Source organism: Myotis brandtii, unplaced genomic scaffold (assembly GCF_000412655.1).
Source record: "Myotis brandtii unplaced genomic scaffold, ASM41265v1 scaffold45, whole genome shotgun sequence".
Classification (NCBI taxonomy): Eukaryota; Metazoa; Chordata; class Mammalia; order Chiroptera; family Vespertilionidae; genus Myotis; species Myotis brandtii.
The window spans coordinates 2,893,291-2,910,424 of record NW_005367209.1 but is presented as its reverse complement, the minus strand read 5'-3'; the positions used below and the strand labels follow the sequence as shown (position 1 = coordinate 2,910,424).

The following is a 17,134-nucleotide window of genomic DNA, read 5'->3' as shown; positions in this document are numbered from 1 at the left end:
TGTAAGATAAGAGCCCAGCTCTGTTGTCAGCCTTGAGCCTTATGAGGAGAAGCCTTGACATGGAACCAACATGACTTTTCCATGATATGAGATATTAGTTGCTGGCTGGGAGATCCGGGATAGTATAAACAGAAAATTCATGGAGCCTGCCTGAGTTTTCTTCTAGGAGCCAGAAAATCACCAACCCACCCTATCCACTTAAGGAGATAGTGGGGAAAAGTGCTTGGTGATTATATTTCATGAGTATTGCCTGTTTGGTTACTTGCTACCCTAGAATTAATGAAAGGACAAAAATATGCTAAAATACTGGATCCTGAAATATAAAGACAGAAAATTTGCCTCCCTTCATATGTAGAGGTAAAAAATATTCTAACTAATATCGAAATTCATTCTTGGTGAGATACATTCTATCCAACAAATGTTGGCCATCCTGACAGCCCCACAGGTATCTCTGAATGGGAACTCTTTCTTTTTCTAACTTTGAGGAATAATGGACAAATATAGATGCATATATTTAAATATACAACATGATGATTTAATTTACCTACACATTATGGGATGGTTACCAAGATCAAGATTATGAACACATCCACCACCTCACATTGTTAAACCTTTTTTGTGTGGGTGTGGTGGGGATGCTTAAGATTTACTCTCAGCAAACTTTCAAGTACACAATGCTGTGTTATAACTAATAGCGGTCTGGTGTACGAAATTTGTGCACTGGTGGGGGGTCCCTCAGCCTGGCCTGTGCCCTCTCGCAGTCCAGGAGCCCTCAGGGGATGCCCAACTGACATCCCCATGGGGAGCAAGCTTAAGGTGTCAGTCAGACATCTTAGCCCTGCCGCCACCGCCGCTGTGCTTGCCAGCCATCAGCTTGGCTTCTGGCTGAGTGGCACTCCCCCTGTGGGAGTGCACTGACCACCAGGGGGCAGCTCCTGCATTGAGTGGTCAGTGTGCATCATAGCAACCTGTGGTTCCATGGTCGGTTGGTTTGCATATTAGCCTTTTATTATATAGATAGTCCCTGTTAAGGCACTCAGAATTGCTTTCTTCCCTTCTTAGTATAAGAAATACCAAGATACATGGAGGAAAGGAAGAGTGGGGAATATATAATCCATAATGTCCTTGTTTTATGAAAACGCTGATGACAGGAGAGAAACAAGAAGACACAACTTAGAGCCCTGGACTAAGTAGAACAAAATCAAATTTAGAATTGCCTTCAGTTATTGGAAAACCCTCAGCATGTCTGTCTCATTTAAATACCTAAATGCCCAGTTTTATTTTTGAATATCTAACATTCCCCAAAATGTGTGGTTCTACTGCAGTATAGAGGGAATTGAGTAATTGTTATACACTGACTGCCTGGGTGATCTTGAGGGATTTATTTAACTTCTCTAAGCCTCGGTTCCCTCATCTGTTAAATGGGGAAGAATTAATGTCTACAACATCTAAAAATGTGTCTGACACATAGTAAATATTCAGTAACTGTTAATCATTAGCTTAGACAAACTGGACTTGTTGATTGAGAAACCAAAATTACTTCATTAATACGGATAAGCTGAACATCATAATGTCAACCAAAATTTCAGTGGTCTAATATTTCAAATTGTGACATTAAGTGATTCTTGGTTTCAAGTGCTGAGGTTATTTTTCATCTTTGATCTCAGTTGAATCAATTTAATTGAGTAGAAATTTGAGTGTCTATTTTATGCAACAGAAAAGTCAAGAATTTCAATTTTCATTTTATACTAGTATATACATATATATGAGAGTTATGTTTGTGTGTGTGTATATATATATATATATTTACCTCTCTCATGCTTGATTAGGATTCTTCATTACTGTGATATAATAGGTCAGTGCTCACTATTTATTGTTATCAAAGGGTGTTTTTACCTTAGTAAGGGTTAGATGTGAAGTTTCATTCTAAGGATTTTTGATGTTTTCTTCCTATTGCCCTAGAGACATTTAGCAATTCTGCTTAAGTCTCCAACATGCATGATTGGGATGCATTATGTGAGGGGGAGATGATAATGAGAAGTCTTGAGAGCTGGACCCAGATACTCCAGCTCTTATCTCAGAGAGGAAATTCCTCATAAGTCAATGACCTCACCATGTTGAGAATAATTTGTCATTTGCCTGACATTGTGTATAATTCTAAATGTTTAGGAGCATAGGCTTTGGTAGTAGACATACTTGGGTTTAATCCTAGCTCTGTCAGTCCTACTAGAGTGATTTTGGATAGTGTCAATTTTCTCATCCATACAATGGGTATAGTAGTATTTATCCCACAAGAGAGTTGTGAGGATTAAATGAACAAATACATATAAAACACTTGGTCCTGAATCTGGCACATGATAGTACTGGGGTAGTTATTGTAGGAATTTTCTGATTCAGAACCATTTCATTTTACCATGGAATCATGAAATACCATTTAAGTTTTGCCAAAGGGTGGAGGAACTATTTAATATCCAAACAATGATATCACTGGTAATTTCTAACTAAGTTGAAGTCATTACACATTTTTTGCTAGAAGGGTACTTTGATGGAATATAGAAGCCAGAACTTGGACAAGAATTTTCATCCTTTCATTTATGCTTTTTAAAAATGTTTTGGAGCACTTACAATTATGGATAGCTAGGTAGATCACAAGTTTACATCATACTGTTGTCTTGTACTTAACCTTGATTTTGATCTAGAACTTTATGTACTTCAGTCATTTCTAAAACCGACAATTGTAGAACATAAATACATTTTACATTTCCAATTGATTTTGCTAAATTATCACAATATTGTTAAAAAACAACACAAAAAAACCCTATTATTTTCACTGGCAAAGTTACTTAACATTATGAGCCCAGACAGCAGGTACAGTATTTAGTGATTTTTGAACTATTGTTTCATTCTTTTTATTTTTCCACAATCACCATTAGAATATTGTTCAAGTGCCATGGTAGAAATAAATAATTGGAGTAAGGTGGAGTGTGGAGAGTGGCTACAGTGTTTGGACAGGTTCAAGCCTCGGACTTATGAGAGGGCACACAGTCCTCTGGTGGCAAAGGCACATGCAAGTCCCAGCACAATTATAGCCAAAGGCTATAGTTGTAAGCTTGACCTTATGGTCCGAACCTGTGGTCCCACCTGGCTGAGTGATATGGGCTGTGAAAGGTGCAGCATGTAAACAAAGCTTGATCAGGTGCATGTAATTGAGTAAATTTGAAACCCGAGAGAACAATGTAAACATCTTGACCACACCCTTACTTTGCCTCGTGGAATCTGGCTATAAAATAAAGACGCGTCAAGCCGTGGCAGTCTCTCTAATCAGAGGGCAGCGTCCCAACTAGCGCCAGATATATTCTCTTGTCTCTTTTCTAATCCTTCACCACCCCTCTCAGGTTCACCCATTGCCATGCTGGCGAGGCACAGTGGAGAATTACTTTTTTATTGTAAAAACTAGTGGCCCAGTGCATGGATTCATGCACATTGAAAGGAAATTAATTAGAAGGTGGCTGGTGGGGTGGGACTGGGCGAGATGGGCCAGACAAGTCCTGGAGCCAACCTCCCAAGGTCCCTCCCTGGCTGGCCGCACCAGGGGCAGCGCTGCAGCTCAAAGGGTGTCTGTGGAGTGAGCAGGGTCCCTCTGGCAGGTGGGGTCCCTCGGCCTGGCCTGCAGGGATCGGGGCCGAAACTGGCTCTCTGACATCCCCTGAGGGGTCCCAGAGTGCGAGAGGGCACTCTGCAAAGTTGCTGTCGTACAGGGTGTGGAAGGCAAGAGCAAGCATGCAGTAAACCAGATTAGGGGCCAGCAGTGCCCCAGGAACAACATAACACAAGGCCGAAGTTGGAGTCACGTGGCCCCGTGAGTAATCGGGATCTCTGTGAGGAATCAGGCACCCTCCTCTCTGGTTCCAGGATGCATCACCCAAGAACCACCGCTGCCAAGTCACCACAGCTCAGCGGCTCCTGCATTGAGCGTCTGCCCCCTAGTGGTCTGTGTGCATCATACCTACTGGCTGGTTGGACAGTCGAATGGTCAGATGGTCACTTAGCCTAACTGTATTGATCTGGATGCTTATGTAGAGTCTAAGTAAGATTGTTTAACTTCTCTTTTTAAAACATTTTCAAAAATAGGTTTTTATTGACTTCAGAGAGAGGAAGGGAGAGGAAGAGAGAGAGCTTGAAACATCAATGATGAGAATCATTGATAGGCTGCCTCCTTTATTCCCCTACTGGGGATGGAGCCCATAACCTGGGCATGTGCCATGACCTGGAATTGAACCATGACCTCCTCGTTCATATGTCAATGGTCAACCGCTGAGCCACACTGGCCGGGCAAGTGCCTAACTTCTTGAGTCCCTTATCAAATTGTATTAACATGATGTTGAGTATTCAAATTCTTCTTGGTCAGCCAGCCTCCTTTATTCCCCTACTGGGGATGGAGCCCATAACCTGGGCATGTGCCATGACCTGGAATTGAACCATGACCTCCTCGTTCATATGTCAATGGTCAACCGCTGAGCCACACTGGCCGGGCAAGTGCCTAACTTCTTGAGTCCCTTATCAAATTGTATTAACATGATGTTGAGTCTCCAAATTCTTCTTGGTCAGCCAGTACCAATGCCGAGGCTTTGTGTGTTGGCAATTTTGAATTGTGTATCAGTGGACTATTGCCACAATCATGTTGTATAATAAGCCACCCCCAAAACTTCACAGATCAAAGCAGCAATCACTTATTGTTTCTCGCAATATGGTTATAATGGTTCTACTGATCTGAGCATGTCTCAGCAGGGCTCCCTCACATGTCTGCAGTCAGCTGTGGGCTAGATAGGTGGTGTCATGGAACTGGCTGAGCTCTCCAATGCCTGTGGTCTCTTCTGAGAGAGGACTGGGCTCTGGTCTCCATGGTACCTTATCCTCCAACAGGCTCCTTGCAGCTCTTTCTCAGGCCAGTGTCCTGGTGGCAACCACACGGCAGCAAAAGAGGAAGTAGGGATGCTCAGGATTGGCTCTGTCACTGGTCCTGAGAATTTAGGTAGACCATTTAATTTGAATCTCAATATCCTCATATGCAAAATGGAAATAATGCTTCCTATTGTGAGAGATTATGTTGAGAATTAAATTAAATGCAATAATGCATGTCAAAAAGCTTTTCTAAGGGGATACAGAGATGTTATTTTTATTTGTAGATTGCCAATAAAACAGACTAGTAGGGTAATAAAGAAAACTGATTTTCTGTTTTACTAGTTTTTTTAGAAAATGCATTTTATTGCTTACTATTTTTTAAGAAAACTGATTTTATTACTTACTACTTATCATTTAGTTGAAATTGAAACATAAGTTTTGTATCTCTTTCCAGAGGATGACCTTAAGACAGACTTTTGGCTTTCATTATATCAGCTCAGTAAGATAAAGGACTGTTCACTTCATTTTAACAGTATATTTTGACTTCCTCTTCTAAATGCTTCTTCAGGCATATGGCAAAATAAACTTTCAAAATTAGTTAGCTTTGAGGAATAAATATTTATTAAATATTCATTGTTAAGTGTAGAAAATTTTCCTTAAGAAAAACTCTGCTAATTTTATTTAATGCTACTGAACCATAGCAATTCTTGAAATATCATCATTCACAAATTGTAGACTTAAGGGGAAAATGATACTTTTCTTGGTACCACATCAGTGGTAAAATTTACCTGTATTTTCAGTCATTCAGATTTAAATAGAAAATAATGCTCTTTAGGACTGTGGCCAGAATAATTAGTAAACAATCTTCACCAAAACAACCATTTCTTCTTAATGAAAATCATAAGTTGCTGGGGATTTTACAAAGCAAAGAGAACCAGAGTTCTTATGCTCAGGCACCACCGTGCACTGACTGATTCCCTCGTGCAAGCTCTTCTGATCACATCGCATTGACTTCTTTCTTTTTTCATCCCTTTTACGTGCTGAAATACTGTATTTCCTTCCTTGAAGAATATTTTTGTGTTCAGAAACATTTTCTTCAGGAATTTGAAAAATTCAAGGGGAGGGAGAAATGTTAGTCTAATTAGATTCCAATGAAGACTGGTGTTGGTTATGTTGTAATGGTGGGTGTGTAATAGATGGGAATGAAAATCTCCAAGATTGTTGATATTGGCTGATTTCGGGAGAATTTTGGACACAGATATTCACATATGTTACTGCACCTTCGTTTAATGAGAAGAAATATGTATTTGATTGATCAAGCAACAGATTAATTAATCTGAGGAAAAATAAGAGAGGATAAAATTTTGCAAACAAAATCTAGTAATGAGAACTATTTCAATTAACATTCCTAAATCCCTCTTTCCTTCACATTTGCCTCTGGTGTGTGCCAATCCTGATGTCTGTGAAAAATAAAGGGGAGGGGGCATCTCTAATAGTCTCAAGAATAAAGATTTAAAAAGTCCAATTTTTGCTCTTTTACTTTTGAAAGTGAAAACTGGTGGAAGATTCTTGTTTCTGTCAATAATGTTTGGAATAAGTGATCTGTATTTTGATTAAATGCCTCTGTCATATAACTGCACTTAAAAATCATAGACCAAAAATAGTTCCAGAGGCATAGAAGCATCGAACAAACCATCAAACCTCAGAGGAAAGGTAGGGGAGGTTGGGAGGGGGAGTAAGAGATCAACCAAAGGACTTGTATGCATGCATATAAGCATAACCTATGGACACAGACAGTAGTGGGGTAAGGCATGTGCTGGGGGGGTTGGGGTGGCTGAGAAAAAGTATCATAGACCTGCTGTTATATAATTGTTCTCAGTCCCATCTTGTACCCCTTCTGCTGATCTAGCAAAACAAACCTACGCAAATATGGGAGAAATTATCCACAGCAGATACCAACCCCCTGCCACACAGTAGAATCCATTGTTGTGTCTAAACTCAAGATTTAAATACTGAACATTCTTTCACCAGGGCCCTGTGTTAATTGCCATACCATCGTGTTTCTTTCTCTTTTTTTTTTGCTATTAAAAATGTTTAAATAATAAGTTTCACTGAAAGTGGTAGGCATCATTCCCTTTGAAGTTTTTGGTTTTCTCTGAAGAAATGAGAGCTTCTTCCCATTTTTCTTCCGGGGTTTAATCTATTTCCTTGTTGTTGATTTTAGAAGATTAGCATTTAAGACATTCAGCGGTAGGTTATATGATTAAAACTGCTGGTCATTTGACTATTTTATCTGTGCTTTCATGAAGCTTTTGTGTATGCCCACCCCCCAGTAAAATCACAAAATCCCATTATTTCATTTGCACCTTTGATAGAATTAAAAGTCCATGTTCTAAAATTAACAAAAACTTTAAAATCAGATTAAATCTCTTTTAAGGAAAATAATTAATATTGTTTCAAATTTATGGTTATTCTTGGTTCCCTATACTGTTATTACTTTCTGGCTCTCTTTTGCTCAAATGTAGAGAAATTTCTCCATAAGAAGTGCAGAAAATAATTAATATTGTTTCAAATTTATGGTTATTCTTAACCATATATGATAGCCGGAGGATAAAGGAGTTTGACTTATAAATTGTTTGTTTGATAGGAAAAAGAGGCAAGGCAGAGGGTCTTTTATTCAAAGATAATGTTGTCCTTAAAAGTGTAAAATTAGAACCAAATGTCTTGGAATCAAACAAGACAGAAATAAAGTTAATATTTAGGTAGGTATACAGGCTTAAGCATCCTACAACGCAATTATATAACAGGGACAAAATAAGGTAACCCTGGTATAACATCTTGTAAAACAAGAAGTGATGTTATATAATTAGACTGCATTTATCAAGTGGCACATTCCACCTACACAGGCTCTGAAGAAAGAGGGAGGGCGTGGGCAGGGAAGGATTTCTAAGGAATCATGACAAAGAACAGTTTGATATATGCATTGGTATCATCTTTTCAAACTCTTTTTTAAGTACCATGCATAATATCACTCAGGTGGCTAGATCTGCAGTTTTATTTTTAAAAAGACTTGATCAAGCCAGTGTTTAAGTCAAAAATAAGAGCTCATTGCTTTGGGAAATAGCCAATGCTTACCCTTTAAGAACTGAGTCTAAGGAAAGAAGGCAAGAACCACTAACTTCATAGTTCATGTTTATTTGAATAGATTGTTTGCAGTAGTACTAAATAGAGTTGTTAGTACGTATATAGAGAGCATATCTTTTGTGCCTTAAGATGTGTAAGCTAAAAGAGTGGATTAATGTAATATTATTAGTGTTACAGGTAATGCATGCAGGTAATGCAGTATCTTTTGTTAGTTCATTGGTATCATGCCAAGGTACAAAAGAGAAAGAAAATGAAAGATGACAATAGGGGTTTTGTTATGTTAATCAATGGTTATGGTAGGGCAACCAATACAGCAGGATCATTCCAACCGCCATGATTAATTATAGTTGTTTCTATTTCTCTTATTCAACAATCTATATATATAAAAGCCTAATATGCAAATTGTCCCCTCGGGAGTTTAACCAGGAGACCAGGAGCTAGCTCACTCGCTATGATGTGTGCTGACAACCAGGGGGCGGTGTGGAATGAAGGAAGGCTCCGGCCGACAGCCGGAAGGCCCCGATCGGCCCTGATCGCCGGTCAGGCCTAGGAACCCTACCCGTGAATGAATTTTGTGCACCAGGCCTCCAGTAGACTTAATAAAACTTTTCACTCTTGTCATATTAAATCTGAAACTACAGTAATTCCTGATGAAGAACTGTATTTTTCTGTCCTTCAGTACACCCAAATTGGAAAATTAAACTTTGCACTGATTTTCCAGATTGTTTCCTACTCTTTCTTCCAATGATGGAATTTGTTGATGGTATAGAACCAGCTAGGAATATATCCCCATAACAATCCTATCAGACAACAGAAATTTAGTGCCTTTTGCTTGTTTCAAATTTGGGGTGACAACTTCTACTTGAAGAAAAAATAATTAAAGTCCCTGCTAAATTAAGTGTAATTTTTGAAACTGCTGAAATTGTAATCAAAACAAAGCTACTGGGCTACCATTTGCATTTGTGCTCTCTCTGAATGCCAAACATCTGGTGATGAAGAGATAATGCATGTGACTTACCCATTTTCAATGGAATTATTTATTCAGTGATAGAATTTTGAAACTAAAAGGAGAACAAATAAGAGTTAAGGAGTGATGATAAACTTGTAACACCAGTTCCTGAAACATGGGCTGATCCCAGTTAAAGAAGTAGCCATGAATAGAAAACAAAGATTGTCCAACAGATGAGAAAAATTTCCCTGAATTTCACCCTTTTGAAATTACCATTGTTAATATTGGGTGAACAAACTTATAACAAGAGAGGTAGGCAAATAACCAAATCCAAAGACATTTGTTGGCTAATTCAATCACTTCATAGTGTTTATTTCTCATTTTATGATTTGGCTTTTTGTTTCATTAATATTAGCCAACAACTTACTTTTGGATCTGATGGACTTAAATTTGAATGTTTCAAAAATTTAAATTTGCAAGAGTGAATTGCGTTTTAAAATTATTTCTGATTGTTAATTGTACTTGCTGTAAAGTAGAGACCATATTTTACATAGATGTCATTTAGCAACAGTAATTTGCTTCTAAACTTTTATGGTGGAAAATAAATCACTAATTTGGTGGTAACCTCAGTGGGCACTAAGTCAGTGAAATGCTACCAATTTGCTGCTTCAGAGCATCCCTTCTGAGAGCTTTTATGAGCAGACAACCTTCCCTTTGGCTGAACTGAGGTGAAGAACTACCTGCCATGTGCTTGCTTGTACTAGTAAATGAATTTTTCAAAGCTCCTTTAAAATATTGGATTTCAGAGTAATAAGAGTTTTCCTTTATTTCAAGAGGTAGATTCACAGTATACTTCAAAGGTATTACTTTTCTACATGGATTAATTTTAAAATATGGAGTAAGAAAATAAATTGTTCCCAATATGGGATGCTGTAAATACTATGGGCCACTGGCATGAGATGGATCTGGATTCTCATCTCACCTTCTCTGTTTAAGGTGTACTTGGGCAAAGATGTTTACTGATCTGATCTGTAATGTTCAGATAACGATTGTTCATAGAGGTGACAACATAGAAGATGCAAATATATCTCCATATATAAACACTGTTGAATACAACAGAAAGGGTAATACAAGAGAAAAATCATCATATTGATATTAATAGATGTGCTGAGTGAGGACAGGAGAAACTGATTGAGATTTTCAATATAAGAACATAACATTTAAATGATGAATTACCATATTAGCAACTTTCCATATTTGCTTTATGCTTTTTTAAAGCATCACATTGTTTGTAATACACACACACACACACACACACACACACACACACACACACACGTTTGTATGTCAGCTAATGAAAAAGCACAAAAAGGAAAGCTTAAAAACATCACCTGAAATTCTACCACTCAGAAATAACTATCATTAACATTGGGTTAATGTCATTTCAAGTATACTTATAGACATATATTCAGATAGAAATGTAGATGGAAGGATTAAAGATAGCTTTATAAAAGTAGGATAATTCTGTAGAATACTATTTTAAAATTTTAACTATGTATTGACTGCCTCTCTATGAAGTATATCTTTTCCTTTCCACTTGCCTTTGTCTCCATTTTAATTACTGGTGTTAGTATTTTTACAATTGCATACTTAAAACATTCACATTGTCCTAATAATAATGAAGTGAGCAATCTCCATCCTCCATCTACCATGGCTTTTCATTCCTAAAATATCTCGCTTTCCCTTTATATTGGCTGTTTCATTGTCAAGGTCTATTTAAAAAGTATTTTTAGGAAGGGTTCACGATGTGTGTATTTCACAAAGTCCTCAGCGTTTGCAATGCCGCTTATTTGTCTTTCACATAAATAATGCGTTGGGTCACATTTGTAGCCATTTCTCCATGGTCTTCTAGCATGGCATGTTTCTGGACAGAAGTCTTAGGAGAACCTGATCTTTTCCTCTCATGGGCTATTTGCTTTTGATGCTTTAAAAATTATTTTCTTTATTATTCTCTAGGCGGGGATATTTTGCATAGTTGCTTTGCCCTTTTTGTATCTTGCTTGAATGGCTCTTTTCAAACATTGTTTTTTCCAGTAAAGCATTGGGGACTTCTTGACTTTATTCCTTTATATGAGATCAGAGTGTTTTTTTGGCTATGGTTTGAGAGCTGAGTGATATGAGGTCTTTCTGTTTCTCTTTAGAAGGAAGGTTGGAGGGAGTACAGATACCATGTACATTCTTTCTTGGAATACCAGGTGTCTTTTCTCTTCTGACATTTTTAAGTGTCCTATACCAGGTTTACCAGGTTTATATCACTGTGTTATGGGGTGTGTGTGTGTGTGTGTGTGTGTGTGTGTGTTTAGGGGAAAAGGGGTGCCTCCTATCCCCATAGCTTTTCAATTCATTCTAAAGCACGGGATAAATTTGCCCCTTCAAAGACAATCATTGTTTCCCATTTTCCTCATTGAAAGGCATTTCTGCTATTCCTAAGACAAGGAAAATTATAACCACACCTATTCAACTTGTTTCTCTCTCAATGTGTGGTTATGGACGAGAAATCTCAGCAAGCTTGGACACAACCTTTGGCTTGGGGAGGAATCTGTGTGTGGAGACAAACAGTAGCTCCTGGAAACTCTCTGCCCCAAGAACTTCTGTTATTTTCTTAGCTGTCAGAATTATTGCACTGGGTCAGGCTTCATTTCTTCTTTGTTGAAATTTTGTTTGATGTTGTGTTTAACTTTTTTTGCTCTTTTTAAAGTGTGTTCTGAGAGGCAGTTGTCATTCTCCATCGTAACCTGAAAATCAGTACAGGATTTTAACCTAAGCCTGGAAAGTTGCTCCTCTGACCTTTGGAGATGGCATGTTGACCCTATGGGAAGCTTTCTGGAAGTGTAGAACCTTCTGTGTGAGCTGAGCCTACGGAAGGATATTTAACTGAACCAGATGCCTTTTATTTTTTGCTATTAGAACTTGACAATGCCAATGGTCCCATATTTTTCTTATTTATTGTTTGTTTGTTTGTTGTTATTTAAAAGCTGAAAAAGAAAGATGATTCGCACCTCACTGACTTTATTATTGAGAAATTCTTATTTTTTCTCTTGATTTATTTATTTTTTTTTCTGAGACTTACAAAACTAAAGGGAGAGGGGAACATTCAGATAAGGCACACTATTAATATTGTTTTAAATTCCCAGTATCTTTCATGTTTTTTTCTGTTGTTGTTGCTAATCCTCACCCAATGATATTTTTCCATTGATTTTTAGAGAAAATTGGGGCAAGGGGAGACAGAAAAACATCAATGTGAGAGAGACAAATTGATTGGTTGCCTCCTGCATGCACCCTAAGCAAAATAATGCATAACATTAAATGTATGTAAGTTCATTTATATGACAAAATAAGTAAAACTACATTATAGAGTATAGAGATGAAAATGAGTGATTAAAGCAAAAAAACACACTGAAGGAACTACCACAGAAGGCAGGTTGGTGGTTATCTTAGCAAGAGGGTTAAGGATTAGAAGGGCAAATGCTAGCTCTTTTGGGGTGCTGGCCATGTTCTATTTCTTTATCCAAGCATTCACTTTAGAGTGATTTGTTTTGGTGTACATTTTAAATGCATTTTTTCTGTATGTGTTATATTTCACAATGCATGTTTTAAAAATAATAAGAGTAATTATGTGGTAAGAATTGTAGTGGGAGAACAGAATGGAGTAGACATGATTCTCTTCATCTTATACCATTTGTATCTGATTGTTTTAACTATGAGATTATTACATTTAATTTTTAAAATTTGAAATATATACCAGTAAGCAATCAAATGACCTGGACTTGATAGCTTCAAAAAAGATGTGGATTTTACATATTCAACCTATGTAGCCTTCCAGAAAATGTCAAGACTGGAAAATAGACTTTATCTACATTAATAAAAGACAAACATGCAAGTTGACCGTACCTCCGCTACACCTTAAGCCACGCCCACCAGCCAATCAGAGCGGCTATATGCAAATTAACCCAACCAAGATGGCGGCCAGCAGCCACGGAGCTGGAGCAAGCAGGAGGCTTGGTTGCCCCAATGATGGAGGAAGCCAAGCTTCCCGGCCGGCTGCTGCTTCCTCTCAAGGCAACAAAGTTTCAATTATTGAAGGTAAATAAACCCCAGATACCTGCTTCCAGTCGCCATGGCCATGAAGCTGGAGAGAATAAAAACAAAAACAAAAAAGCAAAGGCTGGGAGCTTCGGTTGCTGGGGGGTTGGTCAGTCTGAAAACAGCCATCAGCCCCTCACCCAGGCTGTCCAGTCACCCCAGTGGGGACCCCCACCCTGAAGGGGGTGTGGGCAGCCTGAAAACAGCCATCAGCCCCTCACGCAGGCTGGCCAGGCACCCCAGCGGGACCCCCACCCTGATACAGGACACCCTTCAGGGCAAACCAGTTGGCCCCCACCCGTGCACCAGGCCTCTATCCTATATAATAAAAGGGTAATATGCAAATTGACCCTAATAGCAGAATGACTGGGAATGACTGGGCACTATGACACACACTTACCACCAGGGGGAAGATGCTCAATGCAGGAGCTGTCCCCTGGTGGTCAGTGCGCTCCCACAGGGGGGAGCTCTGCTCAGCCACAAGCCAGGCTGATGGCTGCCAGTACAGCGCTGGTGGTGGGAGCCTCTCCTGCCTCCTCAGCAGCGCTAAGGATGTCCAACTGCAGCTTAGGCCTGCTCCCCGCTGGCAAGTGGATATCCCCTGAGGGCTCCGGGGCTGCCAGAGGGATGTCTGACTGCCAGCTTGGGCCCGATCCCCCAGGGAGCGGCCCTAAGCCAGCAGGGGGGCATCCCCCGAGGGGTCCCAGACTGCAAGAGGGCATAGGGTGGGCTGAGGGACCCCCCCCCCCGCCAAGTGTACAAATTTTTGTGCACCAGGCCTCTAGTATAAAATATAAAAACAAATATCTTAAATATAAGTATTAAATTTGATTTAACTTCAAAATTCAACATTCTGTGTTATATTCCATTTTGAAAACCTACTTTTTGACCTACATTTTTAAACAATAGCCATTTAGTTATTACACATGAAAAAGAAAAATATGAAGGAAAATAGATCTATTTGTTCCATGTTTAGACAGAAAACTGCTTGGATAAGGCCTGAATCAGGGTAGCTGTTCACCCCATAGAGGAGCCTTGCAGCCACATTCACTTCCTTGTTTAGATCACGCATTAGATTCAGGAATAAAGCCATTTCCCCACAGAGGATCAGGAGGCACTGGAGTGCAAGCAGATCGAGCTTGCATGTGAAAATTGTCATCTGTTGCTCTTGGCCTGTTGGGCAGCTACTTCTTCCCTGGTCTCTGTGCCTTGTTCAGGTGTCCCTCTTCATTGCTACACAAAAATTCATAATTCCTACTAAAAGCAAAATGTTATTTTGGGGTAAGATTGTAAGCAGAATAAAAATTAGGGTAAACCATATCAGCTTGTTCTTTTCAAAACCATGCATTTAGCTCTCAAAGCAGTCTTTTTTAAAAAAATATATTTTTATTGATTTCAGAGAGGAAGGGAGAGGGAGAGAGAGATAGAAACATCAATGATGAGAGAGAATCATTGATCGGCTGCCTCCTACAGGATCGAATCATGACCTCCTGGTTAATAGGTTGACGCTCATCTACTGAGCCACTGCGGCCAGGCTCAAAGCAGTATCTTTTGGGAAATCTATACAAGAGTTTATCAAACATAGTCAAGGTAGGAAAAGGTATGTTTTAGGAACTCATGGTTTATATTTGGGCATTCATGATTCACTGAAAATCACAGGGACTTTTTATGTGTATAAATCTGTTTTTTTCCTCTTGTGCTATTCACTTAATGAAATTATTTTTTTTATTTATTCTAAATTATAGACACCATGAACTCTATTCAATAAATAACTCAGCAGCAAGGATCAGATATTTTAAAATGCATGGAAAATGAAGATGTTTGTTTACTAGATCCCTTTAAGCTTTCAGACTCATTTTAACAATAAATCTTTGAATACCAAAGAACAAAGACCTACACAAATAGTTCAATCAGGTACCCTTTCTCTCTTTTCACTAGTTCATTTCCAAATTGACTTTGTGACTTTGGCCTGAAAACATTCTCAAAAGTATAGGAGGAATTTATGTGAAGGTGTTTCCTAGTATTATTTTTAGTGTGCTAACTAATATAAACATTTTCCAAAATTATTGCCTTTTACTTTTAAATTAACAAATAATAACTGATAGGCTTATCATTCAACAAATACGTATTTTCACTTAGAAGTCTACCTTACATTAACTTTTACAGTTCTAGTCTTGGAGGTTACAGGACACCTACAACAGCCAGGCTTTTAAGTGCTGTCTACACAGTAAGTCATAAATTTAGGGATGTTTGATTTTTTTTTTTATTCTTGTACATTCCTAGTATATTTTGCAGCTAGTTATTACTTTCATTAAAGGGAAAACTTTGGATAAACTATTAGAAAAATTTGATCTGGAACATTAAAATGTTTTAAAAATTTAAAAAGATATATATATATATATATATATCACAATATAGAAATATATATAACATTAAAATGCTCAAGGGACAGTTTCATATTTCATAACTCTAATTATGATATACATTGGTTTGTATCTAATGCAGTCACAATGATATATTAGAATGTACTGTTTCTAGGTAGCTCAGTTTCTCTCACAGCATTGGGATCGGCTCTATGTCAAGCATTAGTGTTCTACTTCCTCCTGGTTTTAGTTTTTAATGAAAAGAGGAAGAGCACAAGTTGGAGCAGAAGCAATCTCAAGTGCATAAATTGTGCTTTCTTCCCTTCTGATCCTAATCTTGACTTTTATTGCCTTGTTGGGGGGCAAGTTTATATAGACCCACACTGTTAGGTTGCTGGCCATGTTGAGTGAAAGACAGTTCTTTTGCTATCTGCTTTGAAGTCATCGGATGTTTTAAATTTGCATTTGGAGGCAATAAAGGAACATAACCAACATGCCCTATTTCTCTAGATTTTTAGAAGAAAGCTGTTTTAAATCAACTCTTTGTTCATATTTTTGGTCGATAATGAAACTATCTCTATTTGGTGTGCTACCCAGCAGAGAAAATTACAGCAGCAATATGGAGTCAGGAAGTAAATAGGTTGTATTGCCTCAAATCCGCTTGTTTAAAAAATAAACAAGCAAAATTAGGAAAAAAAAATCAAAAGGGTTATAGTTTTTGTTGTTGTTTTTTACTTTGTTTCTCCAAGTTGGGTCTTGTCCTAAGTGCTTTCATTTAAACCACTACCTTTTTTTTTAAATACTATTTTTGTCCAATAAAGTTAATGATATCAAGGTAGAAATTTTGGAAAATGTTTATATTAGTTGGCATATGAGTCTATTTACTATAACAAAGACCCAAGTGTGTTATGAATAGAGTTTTCTTTCTATTCCACATTACCCCATGATAGAGAGTTGATAGCTGACTTGGTACTCCATGGATTTGAGGACCCGGACTTCTTCCATGTTATTATGCTGCCATCCTCAAACATTGCTTTCACCTCATGGTCTAATATGGCTGCTCCAACTCCAGCCTTCACTTTCACCTTCCAACAAGCAGAAAAGAGAAAATGGAATGTTCTTGGGGTGTTCCGACATTCCAAGAAGTCTTATACATCACTACCATTTAAATTCCTTTGTCTGTGCTTTGTCACGCAAAGGAGACTGAAAATTTTAAATTTTAGTCTTAGTTCTAGATAGTCATGTGGCCAGGTGAAATCAGGGGTACTATTACTATAGGAAGAAAGGAAGGCTGGATATTGGGGTAAAGCTGACAATCTTTGTCACAATACATAAAGGTGTAAAGAAGAAAATAAGTATCACCACTTAAAGGTAAGCTCACCTTTAACTTACAGCATATTTCCTTTTATTACTTTAATTCATTCAATATTTTAAAATAGCATTACATTATAGCTATGATATGCTGTTCTTATAATAATACTAGTGGCCCGGTGCACGAAATTCATGCACATTAAAAGGGAATTAATTAGAGGAAATATTTTAATATTGCTATTTGCCCTTTCTCTATAATAGAAGTGTCAGAGATGAAAGAAAATTAGTAAAATGTATATGAAAATCTTCCTCTCAGAGTCTG

General features: G+C 38.0%; 1 protein-coding gene across 1 annotated transcript in view; it reads left to right on the top strand.

Moving 5' to 3' along the window:
- PLCB1 (phospholipase C, beta 1 (phosphoinositide-specific)) overlaps positions 1-17,134 on the top strand; it is a 616,974-nt gene that overhangs the window by 111,572 nt on the left and 488,268 nt on the right. The window lies entirely within an intron of this gene.